The sequence below is a fragment of the Notamacropus eugenii genome, chromosome 1, assembly GCF_028372415.1.
Source record: "Notamacropus eugenii isolate mMacEug1 chromosome 1, mMacEug1.pri_v2, whole genome shotgun sequence".
In the NCBI taxonomy this organism is placed as follows: Eukaryota; Metazoa; Chordata; class Mammalia; order Diprotodontia; family Macropodidae; genus Notamacropus; species Notamacropus eugenii.
Genome location: NC_092872.1, coordinates 227,227,428 through 227,241,602, shown reverse-complemented (window position 1 = coordinate 227,241,602; position 14,175 = coordinate 227,227,428). Strand labels below are relative to the sequence as shown.

The 14,175-nt window shown below is 39.1% G+C and overlaps 1 protein-coding gene across 4 annotated transcripts in view; it reads left to right on the top strand.

The window, feature by feature from the left end:
• The window catches only part of PRXL2A (peroxiredoxin like 2A), a 54,775-nt gene that overhangs the window by 15,531 nt on the left and 25,069 nt on the right, over window positions 1-14,175 (top strand). For 2 of the 4 annotated variants that reach the window (XM_072627987.1, XM_072627989.1), the window contains exon 2: window positions 7,486-7,546. The exons of 1 other annotated variant lie outside the window; for it this stretch is intronic. The gene's annotated coding sequence lies outside the window, so the exon portion shown is untranslated. Of the gene's footprint in view, window positions 1-7,485; window positions 7,547-11,026; window positions 11,154-14,175 lie in introns of those variants that run through there. One more of the 4 variants, XM_072627986.1, reaches the window with a different exon arrangement.

The window sequence follows — 14,175 nt, the reverse complement described above, 5'->3', positions numbered from 1 at the left end:
GAGGGTATACTTTAGGGACCTGTAAGTTCTCAGTTCCTCCAAGGTGTCACAATCAAGGGAGAGGAGTATATTGCCCAAGATCCTCTCTAAATCCTCCACCAGCTCCACTATACCAGTCACTCTTCTTCACTCCAGGACTACCACTGAGACCCAGATTGGCCACTCGATTCCCCCAGGATCTTTAAGCTGAGGGCTCCAAAAAATGGAAGCTGCTGCAGCAGTAGCTGCCACTGCCCTGGAACCAGAGCTAGGGCCGGACCCTGCTCCCTTCTTACCCAGGTGAAAGAGATTTCTCACTGACTTTAAAAGCTGTCTTTGGCATTTGTGGGTTGAGAAATCTGGGAACTGCAGCTGCTACTCATGATTCTGCACCCTGAAGCCTACTCCAGTCCTGTCCCTGCCACGCTACACAGCCAAGGCTGGGCTGTGCTCTGTGGACTGCACTCCACTCCACGCTTAGTGTATAGAACTTTCCTGTCGGCCTTCCCAGCTACTTTGGACTGGAAATCTCTTTCACTCTGTCATTTTGTGGCTTCTGCTGCTCTAGAATTGGTTTAGGGTCATTTTTTACAGGTATTTTATGGGCTATGGGGGGAGAGCTAGAGCAGGCCTGTTTTTCTACTCCACTATCTTGGCTCAACCCCCTCATAATTTCTTACTTGAAAAACTGTGATAGCCTCCTAATTGATCCCTCTCTCTTAAGTTTCTCTCAAATACATCCTCCACCCAAACTGCCAAAGCAATTTTCCTTGATTAAGACAGATCTCAACATAGTACTCTTCTGCTCAATCAACAATGCCTCTTGGACTGAGCGTATGTTTTTTTCCTTTAAGGCCCTTCACAACCTGGTTCTTATTTCCTTTTCTAGATTTATTATATATTACTCGGTTCCATGCCAGACTCGGTGGTCCAGCTAATCTGGTCTTACTACTCTCTCTCTCTCTCTCTCATTCAATACAATCTCCCACCTCCATGCCTTTGTACTGGCTGCTCCCCATATGTAGAATATACTCCTTCTTCACCCTTGTCTCTTTGAATACTTGGAGGAAGGGGAATTGGGAATCAGGATGGGTCACAGGACCTAGGGTCAGGATTTTTATCTAGCTCAGGAAACTGACTCATACCTATGTCAAAAGCTATTCAAAGTTCTTTGAAAAAGGCAATAGCAGCAATCACTTTGTTTGACCTTTTAACTATTAATATGAAACAAAGCAGAGAAACATGTTCACCAAAGGCATTTGCTGCTGTCATGAAGAATGAATCCCAGGTGTTTTTGCTTGTGTACTAATTCAGTTTGGTCCTATGATGTAGTGACTCTTTAAATGAGATCTACAATCTCTCAAAAGAATTTCAGTGTCTCTGCCCTCAAGGTGTTTACAGTTTAGTCAGAGGGAGACAATATTTACATAAAGAGACATAGATACAAAGTGGAAAGGAGGGAAGACATTAGCATGTGCAGAGAGGGGTATTTGGAAAAGGCTTTATGGAGTAAAGGGCACTTGGGTCTACCCTTGAAGGAAACACCTCCCCACCAAGACTTTAGAGTAGAGCTTTGGGGAGGAGGTTATGGAAAAGAGTCATTGAGATGGGTTTTATACTCACCAAAATGGAAAATTTAAGGAACAGGGCCTCTGCTAATCCATTGAGCTTCTCAGAGGAAAGATGCTATATAAATGCAAAATAATAGTATAACCAATCTTTTCATGAAATTATAATCACATGAGGATGAGAAAATGGAATGACTATAAACAGGCTCTTATAGGTAGAGACTGAGTAATTGTGGATCCAGACAAATGACACTTAACAGAAATAGTTAGTTTATAATATCGTTTGGGTTTGAAAAGTTGTTTTCCATTGCTCATAGTAGCAACAGAGCAGAAAGATGATAAATGTTGGAGAGGATGTGGGAGAGTTGGAACACGAATTCATTGTTGGTGGAGCTGTGAGCTCATCCAACCATTCTGGAGAGCGGTTTGAAACTATGCCCAAAGGGCTACAAAAGTGTGCATACCCTTTGACTCAGCAATATCGCTACTAGGACTGTATCCCCAAGAGATCATAAAAATGGGAAAGGGTCCCACATGTACAAAAATATTTATAGCAGCACTCTTTGTAGTTGCCCAAAACTGGAAATCAAGGGGATGCCCATGAATTGGGGAATGACTGAATAAATTATGGTATATGAATTAATTTATGGTATATGAATGTAATGGAACACCATTGTGCTATAAGAAATGATGAATAGGAAGACTTCAGGGAGGCCTGGAAGGACTTATATGATCTGATGCTGAGCGAAAGGAGCAGAACCAGGAGAACTTTGTGCACAGCAATGACCACAGTGTGCAAGAGTTTTTTCTGGTAGACTTGGAACTTCGTAATAATGCAAGAACTTAAAAAAAAAAATTCTCAATGGTTTTCTAAGGCAAAATGCCTTCCACACTCAGAGAAAGAACTATGGAAGTCATTCACAGAATGTAGCGGATCATGTTTGTGTGTGTGTGTGTGTGTGTGTGTGTGTGTGTGTGTATGTGTGTGTGTGTGTGTGTATTATGTTTTGATTTGTTATATGATTTCTTCCATTTATTTTAGTTCGTCTACATAGCATGACTATAGTGAAAACATATTCAATAGGAAAGTATATGTAGATCGTATATAGAATTGTATGCCATCTTGGGGAGGGAGGGGGGTGATGGGAGTAGGTGTGGGGGGGTAAAAATCTAAGTTTTATGGTAGTAATTGTAGAACATTAAAAAAAATAAATAAATAAAATGCTAAAATAGCTCCAAAAAAAAAAAAAGAATAACTTCCTCCTTAATTTGAAAGCCATACTCACTTCTGTTTAGGAGTAATGATAATAGGTCTAAGGTTAAGCACAACCATAAGGGACTTAAACTGTATCCCTGAAAGATGCTACATTTTGTATCAGTGTTTTTTATGTTAAACAGATTATAAATAAAATAAATTATATTTTCCATGTGTGCATCAAATAAATGGTTTTAGAATTTGGAACTCAATTCTTTTTTAAAGAATGTTAAAATTGTTTTTGCATATAATTGGGGAAAATAAAATATTAAAAATTCAAATAAATAATTTTAGCATTTTCATTATACCTAACTCAAACTCAAAAGGAAACTTTTAAAATTCAGGTCTTTGCTTCAAAATCATATCAGATAATGGCATTAATTTTATTATCCATTTGGTTATTATGTAGAGTATCTGGAGTTTGCATTAAAATATATGTTGGTCTTAGGTTTCTCAACTTTTTTTTTTAGATTTCAGTAGCTCTTTGATTTCAACTTTCATTTGTTTAGGAATGAAGGCTGTCAACCTTCAGAGTTAGGTCTAAGGAAGACAAAGAAGATCAGGTTGTAACAGTGTTTATTTATCTCATAGTGGGCAGAAGCATGTCCATCCATGGGAGCCAGGCTAGAACTGAGCTCACTTTGAGGTTAGGGTGCACAGTTTGTTGTTGTGTTTGTCATTCATTCTTGAAGAGGACCATGACATCAAGATGATGACATGACTTGCAGTTGACTTTGATTTGAGTGAGGAAGGGCTGTGCAAGGTCACCAGCCTCACTTTTTCCTCTAACACCATCTTGATCCAGTGACCCAATATTCATCAATATGACTGGATATGGCCGAGGATGCAGTGTGAGACCCTGGCCCTTTCAGGCTAAGGTCTTATCACATTCTCACTTTGAGTGAGATGCACCCATTCAATGAATAGGCTTCTTTAAGTAGGTACTCAAGGGATGACCCCTTTAATTAGATAGATAGATAGATAGATAGATAGATAGATAGATAGATAGATAGATAGATAGAAAGAAAGAAATAGAGATAGGTACATGAAACTGGGAGAGGAAGACTTTCATGGTTCCTGGGTAAAAGAAAAACAGTTACTATTTAGTAATTACATCTTTTTCAACAAGGGCTGATGTCATTCCATCGTCATTTTACCTCTGGACTAGAAAAATATCTCTATACCAGACCACTCCCAGCCTTGGGCTATTTCTAGGGGTGGGGTGTGGCCCTTTGACTGAATCCAAATTTCACAGAGCAAAAGTTTAGATTCAAAGGTACATATTTGAGGACCTAGAGGTCCTCAAGTAGCCTTAAAGGCACATGAAAAAGGTTCCCCCACCGCTGAAAAACAATCTGCCTCCACTCAAGTGGGAGTAGAACACAATGGCCTTCCCTGCTTGAGATTAAATTACTTGCCTGCTTGGGTATGGGCTGACCAGAGGAGGACAAGTGATTGCAATCTCTTTGTCAATAATGTCCTTCAGAAGAAAAACTAAAGCTGAAATCCAGATTTTGAAATAAGGGGAGGGGAGGGGAGAGGCTCTGAATCTCCACAATATTGGTTATTAATAACCATTTTTACAAGTCATTTCTCATGATTATCATAATTGATCTGCAATGTGTTGTGTGACTTGGACCTAGAACTAACATTGTAAAAAAGCAGCAAGCATGAAGCTTTTGCTTAGAATTGTGGTGAGATATGTTTGCAGTTTTGTCATGTATAATACTGGTGTCTGATGAAAACATTTTGTCATCCTATTTCATGCAAACTTGTGGTTTTCCCACAATGGTGGTCAGTACCATCTGCCCAAGTGAATTTTCACCAGGTGAGGTACTGGTCTTTCTGATTTGTTGACTAGGGTGCTAAACCAGTTAGAGATACCAAATATCCTGCAGCACCTAGTTTACTATTGTTCCAGAGTTCCTTTCAGGCCTTCTCAGCTGTGGTCTCAGGCAACACAAAGTCCCCACTGGATGTCACCAAGCCTGACATTCTCTTACTTAACCGTTGCATCCTCCCTCATTTTACAGTGTGGATTTGGAGGGATTTGGCTTTGTTTAGGCTAATATCACCTTCACCTTTAAGAATCCTTAACTTTTTTCAGGACTTAACTCATGGGTCACCTCCCACAGGAATGCTTTTGCCCTTTTCAAATTAACATGTATATGCATACTTTTTTGTGTAATGTATCTCCCCTCCTCCGCCATAGACTATCAGGCACTTGAGGGCAGAATCTATTTTTCCATTTCATCTTTGTATTGACAGAACCTAGCAAGGATATTATGTGTCTTGCAAATAAGAGGCATTTAATAAATGCTTGTTGGAGTAGACAGGAAAGAATTGACCTTCAACCCAACTGCAGTTACATAGACAGTTGTAGTTTAGTGGTCAATTAGTTGTGTCTGATTCTTTGTGATCCCATTTGGGGGTTTTCATGGCAAAGATATTGGAGTGGTTTGCCATTTCCTTCTCCAGCTCATTTTGCAGATGGGGAAACTGAGGCAAACAGGGTTAAGTTATTTACCCGGAGTGACACAGGAAGAATCTAAGGCCAGATTTGAACTCAGGTCCTCCTGACTCTAGGCCAGGCACTTTTCCCACTGCACTACCTAGTTGCTCTGCTTGTAAACAGAGAAAATCAATTCTCCTTACTATTTTGGACATGAAGTAAATTTTCTTTTTTTTTCCTTTTATTAAAATTAATTTACTTTTAGTTTGCAACATTCAGTTACACAGACTTTTGAATTTTAAATTTCTCCCTTTCTCTCCCCTCTGCCTCCCCAAGATGGTATGCAATCTGATATATGCTCTACATATTCATTCATATTAAACATATTTTCACATTAGTCATATTGTAAAGAAGAATTATAACCAATGGAATGAACTATGAGATACAAAACAAAAAAGAGAAAGAGTAAATAGTACGCTTCAATCTGCATTCAGACTCCCTAATTCTTTCTCTGGATATGGATAGCATTTTCCATTATGAGCCTTTGGGAGTTGTCTTAAAACCTTGCATTGCTGCAAGGACTTAAAAAAAAAATGGTCTTCTAAGGCAAAATGCGTTCCACATCCAGAGAAACAACTATGGAAGTCAATCGCAGAATGTAGCAGATCTTTTTTTGTGTACGTATTATGTTTTGGTGTGTTTTATGAGTTCTCCCATTCATTTTAGTTCTTCTATACAGCGTGACTATAGTGAAAATGTATTCAATAAGAATGCATATGTAGATCCTATGTAGAATTGTATGCTGCCTTGAGGAGGGAGGGGGGAGGAGAGGGGTAGGTAGTAGAGGAAAAAAAATCTAAGTTCTATGGTAGTGATTGTAGAACACTAAAAATAAATAAAATTGGTATTAAAAAAACTTGCATTGCTGAGAAGAGCCAAGTCTATCAAAGTTAGTCATCATACAGTGTGGCTGTAACTATGTACAATGTTGTCCTGGTTCTGCTTCCCTCACTCAGCATCAGTTCATATAAGTCTTTCCAGGTTTTTCTGAAGTCCACCTATTCATCATTTCTTATAGCACAATAGTATTCCATTACATTCCTATACCACAACTTGTTCAGTCATTCCCTAACTGATGGGCATCCCCTCAATTTCCAATTCTTTGCCACTATAAAAAAGATGCTACTAATATTTTTGTACATGTGGGTCCTTTCCCCATTTGTATGATCTCTTTGGGATACAGCCCTAGAAGTGCTATTGCTGGGTTAAAGGGTATGCACATTTTTATTGCCCTTTGGGCATAGTTCCAAATTGATCTCCAAAATGGTTGGAACAGTGGGAGATTGTATTCCTTTACACTGGGAGCTATTTCTAAAATTTCCTATTGAGTTCTTGCCTTTACATGAAACTGTCTCACACTTAAGCTTTTGAAAGACTTAATAAGTCTTTTGATAACTGGCAGCTAAGTGGCACAAGTGGCTAGAGTCACTGGGCCTAGAGTCAGGAAGACCTAAGTTCAAATCCAACTGCAGACACTTGCTAGCTGTGTGATACTGTGCAAGTCATTTAATTGCTGTCTACCTTAGTTTCCTCATCTGTAAAATGAAGATAATAATAGCATCTTCCTCACAAGATTTTTGTGCAGAACAAATGAGTTAATAATTATAAAGCACTTAGTACAGTGCCTGACATGTAGTAAGCACTATCTAAATGTTAGCTAACACATTATCATTAGTAGTAATAATAAATGGTCTTTTCCTTAGGTTAACTGTGCATGGAGGTAAGAATAAGATTAGTTTGAATTTTCTGATTTCTAGGCAAATAGTCTGGACACTAGATTATAAATTGCTTGAGGTATAGAGGCTATGTTTTATTTAACAATTGAATTTCCACAGTACCAAGCATAATACATTGAACATGGTAGGTGCTGAATTAATGAATAGAATGAAAGAGTAACATTGGAAACAGTTTCCTGGGAGTGTCCTAGCATTTCCATGAGGTGAGGGGAAAACAGAAATTAGACCTCTACCACCTGAAAATAGGAAGATGCTAAGATAGGGAGACCAACTCTGGCCCAGGCCATATCAGCGAAGGAGGGGTACCTGAAGTCATTCTATTTGATCTCATTATAAGCATCACTTTCTTTTTCTTTCCTTTGTCACTCCTACCTTCTCCCACCTACTTCCTTTATTCCTCTCCCCTTTTTTCCTGCTTCCCTACCTATGCCTCAGGCCAATATCTTCTTGGAGGTACTGTTCTGCGGGGAGGCACCCAGGTTGGTCTTGTGTACAGGTAAGGTTTCTAATATGACAGTGTCTATACTTGTTTCTGGCAGAAATTAATCATTTACTTATGAGACTTTCCATAATTATGTATAACTTCATTTATCCCCCACTCCACCCTGTGATGCTTCATCATGGTATGAGCTAGCACTGGGTTCTAAGCAGAATACAAGTTCTAGCAGCTTCTACCAAGTGGGAAGGACTCCAAGTTTGGGCCCAGTGGTGAACCGTCTTCTTGCCTCTGAGTTCAGTCTAGCCAGGTTGGAAAGCTTTTCCACCTTGGGTGAAGGTTGACTATGAGATCAATCATTTGGACTGTAGCAGTTCATTAAAGTTATCTTCAAACTCACAGAAGGTTAATTTTCAAATGACAAGTATTTATAAAAGGCTTACTATGTACAAAACACTGAGGTTACAAAGACAAAACCCCCCCACAATTATTGCCTTCAAGGGCCTTACAAGGGAATTCCCATGCCAATGAAATGAGAGGTCCTTGAATTCCTGAAGTAATTTCTTTAGTGTCTTGACAAAAATAACATTATTCTTCCTTCTTTTTTCTTTAAATAAAACACAAATATGGAAAGAGTTATCTCAGATAACTGTTGTAGCCCAGACAGCAGTATCTGTGGGCATCACTTAGCGTAAAGTCTTATACTTCTTTTAGGACAGGGACCATAGATATCTTTATTTATCTTTGTACTTCCTTCTATCCCTAGCACTTAATCATAGAATCACATAATGCCAGCAGTCCTCAGAGACCATCTAGTCCAGGGGTGAGGAACCAGTGGCCTCAAGGCCACATGTGGCCCTCTAGGTCCTCAAGTGCTATCCTTTGACTGAATCCAAAATTCACAGAACAAATTCCCTTAATAAAAGGATTTGTTTGATAAAACTTGGATTCATTCAAAAGGCCACACCCAAGGACCAAGAAAGCCACATGTGGCCTCACGGCCACAGGTTCCCCTCCCCTGACTAGTCTATCAAATAACTGATTGAGAAAGCCCTCTCTAGTAAGTGGTCATCCCTTTGCTTGAAGACCCGTCCTCATAGAACATGATCTCAAAGCTTTCATCATCTTGGTTACCTTCCTTTGGAAATTCTCTAGTTTATCAATGGACTCCCTTTTAAAGCATGGTACCCAGAGCTGATCATATGCTACGTATGCGCTGACTAGGGCCCCTTCATTGTAGACAATATAAATAAAGAACAGCCATTATAACAAGGGATGCCCTGGAGCTGTCTGATTGTTTTTTACCCATTAGTGAAAGCATAGCTGCAAACATATCTTACTTTTGACCTTGTAAGAAAGGTACTCTAAGAAAACTCCAATACTCTCATGGCTGTATGATGTCTTTGGTTTGGGTTTTCTCTTGAATAATGTAAATTTCACCCCAACCATGCCTGCCTATCATATATAGTTCTTCTCTTAAGCTCACTATAGGGGAGAAGGGGGATCCATCTGACATGTTGAGGGCCTTCCCTGCATTCTTTACATATAGCAAAAATATACACACAGTGGGCCATGTGACTTATCTTTCAGTTTTTAGCTCACTTTTGCCCTAAGACACTAGCCCATCATTTTTGATCATACATTTTTTGATAACATTATTTATATCATGATTCCAATGTAATGTCTCATTTGTAAATATTACAACCTGATCATGCCCACTATTCATATCTCCATTGTCCTTTGGGGGAATCCTAAGTTTCTCATGTTCATAGGTTATAATGTTCCATGACTCACAGATATTTAATATCACCAGAAGAGCATTAGGGTTGAAAAGATAGGCTTTTTTTTTCAGAGGGAAGCTTAGGGAGAGGGGAAGCCATTAAAAGACCTTTGCAATTTCCTAAAGGCAATTCATCCCCATTCAGTTCTGAGTCTGATTCATTGTCCATTTATAATGTCTTTCATGATATAAAAAACAGTATATGTGTCTATACACACATATATGCACACATGCACATGCACACAAACACTGATAGATGAGCTCTACAAATTATCCAATCAGTTATATAATATAGCCAGAACAATAAGGATTCTTCATCCACTTTGTTTTTCCTGTGTGGATGATTAGACCCAATACTTTTGAGTAATTATGGATTTTATTTAGGATTTTTTGTAGTTTTCGTAGAGCTAGAATTAGAAGAGACTCTTCTCTTCATTTCGTAAAACTGAGGAAGATGAGGAACTCAAACCTAAGGAGGCTGAGTGACTTGACCAAGGTTACGTGGTTAGTAAACATCAGAGGTAGGATTTGAACCCACGTCCTCTGACCCCCGAGTTAATCCTCTCTTCCCTGGGCCTTGCTACCTCATAGGCTTATCTCAATCTGCACAATGTCATTCACAGATATAAGTATCTGGAGGATGAAGAGGCAATGCCTCTTCAACCGAGGCTCTGCAAGATCTTCTTCATGATGGTGGTGAACACCTTTGGAAAAGTGACAACTTTCCCCTCTCTTATGTCTCCTTTGATATTAATAATAAAAGGATCTTTGAACACCGTTATCCCATTTATAATATCTTTCTAGAAATCTTGCATAATCTTGACATACACATGGGAAATACCTTGTTGGAAGTGAGTCTTCAAGGTTCTACCATCTCAAGTACTTTTATTTTTTCTTAATAATTAGGAAGCTAAGCACTGTGGGACCTTGTATTCTCCTAGATGATGAATTTAGAGCTGGAATCTATATTAGAGCCTGGGGAGTCCACATCTCTCATTTTGTGCATGAGATAATTGAGGCTCAGAGAAGTTAAATACAATTACACAGTTACTAAGTGTCTCAGGAAGCATTTAAACCCAGGCCTTCCCGACTCCAAGTTCATAAATGTATTTATGTTGCTTTTAGTTAATTTTGTGAGAGTATATATGTGGTCTGCATGGATTATCCTAGCATATAGCTGGTGATTAATAAATGAATGAATATTAGGTTAAAAATTTAGCAACCTAGTGATGATCTAGTGTTGAGAACTTTGCAAGTTGCAAGTATTCTATGTTGTAAGGCTAAGTGTTCCACAGATTTCTTAACATCAGGATGAGGGCCACAATGCCAGTCATACTTCCTGGGTGTGCAGTGAGGAATTTGGGTGGGGGAGAGAACATTCTTAAAGCCCTTTCTACCAACAAAATTCTATGAAAAGGCAATCAGAAAGAACAGAAATGTGTGATAAAAAGTGGTCTTCCCTTTAGTAATACAGACAGCTCGGTTTAGGAGGCCTTATTGTGGAAACACCATGTGGGTAGTTCGGCCCTGCGGCAGTAGGGAAGGAGTAAGAACAGTTGGCACTTGCCAGATGTCATAACCTGCACAATTACCAATGACTCAGATTGTTTCTCCCAACCTTTTGATAGGCCCCTGGGGAACCTGGCACTTGGCCACCTGTGATAGATGCCTCAATCTGATTGGTCAGTCATGTTGGTCTTGTGCCCAGTCCCACCCAAGGGGTGCAGTTTCAGGGATAAATCAGAAGCTGTTCATAAGGACTAATTCCATTGGAAAGGGCACTTTCAGCACTCAACTTTTGTCTTTCTCAGTGGTTCACATTTGACAGCAAGAGACCTGTGTGGAGGAGGTGGGGGTGGGGACGTTTCCGAGCCCTGGATATTGGAGGTGAGTCCCTTCACTCAGAATTCCCTGCAGAATTCAGCAACACCTGCTGCGGTGACTATAGTCAGGTGCTCTGGAATTTGCCTAACTGGCCCAGCAAAGAAAGCATTAGAAGGAGCATATGGCTCAGACAGACCAAAGTGGACAGGGGGAGCAGTCTGGCAGTTTTTAGAGTGGGAATGGGGCAGACAAATGTTTTTGGAGCTAATTTTTCTTGATCAACCAAGTTGTCTCAGGGCTTTGGTGTTAAGTCTAGCTTTTCCATCAGTAGGAGGCTGTGCCTCATAAATTGCCCACACAAAACCAACATCTTCCCTGGCTCTAAGGAAATGGAAAATGCATCAACTGACATTTTTAAAAAAAATCTAACCTGTATTCTGTTTTATTCTTTGCCTAGATCTGATTGTTTTCTTCCTGCTGTTTTTGTTTTAATTAGTTTAGTAAGCAAGAGTTATCGTACAATTACCTTACTGTAAAAACAGATAAGATCTAATATACTCTGTTTGGTTTGGTTTGGTTTTGTGGTGTTGCCCACTGGTTAGACAGTCACCCCACTTACTGTTGTGGTTCAGATCACATGTGATCTGCAACTGATTGTGCAGGGTTTGGAGCATGAGCTGTATTTGAAATAGTAAGTGGTTAGTATCTACAACCATATCTCTAAAGGATGTCATCGTGCCTGACCAACCGAAGTCAGCAACCAGGAATTAGGGTGTTTGCTACTTGGTCCATTTGGTGATGTCCCACTCTTCTGGGAAAATACATACTGGTTACACATGCTACTTTTATTTTTGTAATTCATTTAGACCCAAGACCCTATCAGTCAGTCAATAACTCTTTTTAAGCAGATACTATGTGCCAAGTACTGTGCCAAATGAGAGAGAAACAAAGAGGAGTAAAGGACAGTTCCTGTTCTCAAGAAACTCACAGTCTCATGGAGGACTGCATAGTCTAAGTGATAAATAAGCACATGTATTCTTACATCCTTATATGTAGAGAAGAAATACAGCAGAGTGGATAGAATCTTGAATTGGGAGTCAGGAAGACCTGTGTTCAAATCTCACCTCTAATACTTATATTTCAGTGGACAAATAATTTAACTTCTCTGAATCTTTCCTCATTTAAGATTGTTTCTAGTACTAACCTCACAAGGTTTTTATGAGCCTCAAATAAGAGAATGTATGTGAATATCAGCTATTACTGCAAATGAGTATGTCTTTGTGATCTGTGTATTGTTTATAATAAACATATATGTGTATACTATATCATAAATATTAATATTTTATACACACACATATATGTATTTAAACCCAAATACATGCTTCTATTTTCAGTTTAACTATATTCCCCAAACCCTATTCCATATTCATTCCCAGATTTGGACTCCACCTCATAATTACTTTTATTCCTTGTAAACTTATGGATATCACAGATGTATCATGATGAGAATTGCAAAGTTTAGTTAGCGAGCTAAGGAAATAGACGTCCTGTTCTCTAATCCTGGATTAATGAAATGGAATTAAAATCATCCCTGTGACTTAAAAAGTTGACTGGTAGGGAATAGGATGAGGAATAAAAGGGGACCAAGGAGTTCTGATGAGTCATAGAAACAATCTTAGGTATTTACAAATATAAATGAACATCTTTAGAAATGTTTTCTTCTAGCACCTGGCATGTAGTAAGTGATGAATAGATGTTTGTTGACTGTCACGTAGTGAACAGAATGCTGGGCCTGGAATCAGGAAGATCTGAGGGCCGATCCAGCCTCAGACTCTAACTAGCTGAGTGATTCTGAGCAAATTACTTAACCTCTGTTTAAATCAGTTTCCTCACCAGTCAAAGGAGGATAATAATAGCACTTACCTGAAAGTGCTCTACACATCAAATGAGTAATATCCTTAAAGTACTTAGTACCATGCCTGGCACATAGTAAGCACTAGATAGATAGATAAATGGATAGATAGATGTGTGTGCATGTATGTATATATATGTGTGTGTATGTGTATTTATACATACATATAGTTGTTGTTGCTATCAGAGTCATGAAAATATATTTGCCCCTTCCCCCTGGCCAGATAAGACAACAAGCAATGAGTCAACAAGAATTATTTATTAAATATTTACTAGGCACTGTGCTAAGCTCTGGGAATACAAAGAAAAAGCATACATAGTCCTTGCACTCAAAAAGCTTACATTCAAACTGGAGAGATAACATATACACAAATAGGTAAGTAAAGGATACATAAAGATTAAATAGAAGTTGACTTTAAAGAGAAAGACTCTAGCAGCAGGTGGAACCACTGAAAACCTCTTACAGAAAAATGTTGCTTGAGTTGTATCTTGCAGAAAGCCAGAGATTCTGAGAGCTCGTGAGAGCTAGCCAGTCCAAAGGGAGATGGAGAACTGTGTAGGAGGCATGATAAATGCGCCAGTATGACTGGACCCTCTACCACATAGATGGAAGTCATACGTAAGAAGGGTGAGAAGAGAAGACAGGATCAGAATGTGATGAGCTTTAAATGTTAGGCAAAGGCGTTTATGTGGCTTATTAAGTAGGGGAGTAATATGGGCAAACCTATGTTTTAGGAAATTACCTTTGACAGTTTTTTGGAGGAAAGATTGGAGTGAGGGACAAGTTGAGACAAGGAAACCAATTAGAAGGCTATTGCAATAATTCAGATGAGAGGTAATGAAAGCCTAGACTAAAATGGTAGCTCTTTGGGTGGAGAGGAGACATATTTGAGAAACCTTTGAGAACAAAGAAATTATGAAATGTGGCAACTGATTAGATCTTTGCTATTAGTGAGGGTGAGGAATGGTGGATAACACTGAACTTGACAAACTGAGTGACTAATTGCATCCATGACAGTAAGACAGTAAAATAAGGGCTTTTTAAGAGTACAGAAGGGCAGGGGTGAGGAAAGATAGCAAGCATCACTTGGGACTTGTTGAGTTTGAAATGCCAACAAAACAGGCAGTTCACAATTTCCAGTAGGCAGTGATGTAGGACTAGGTCTTCAGAGAA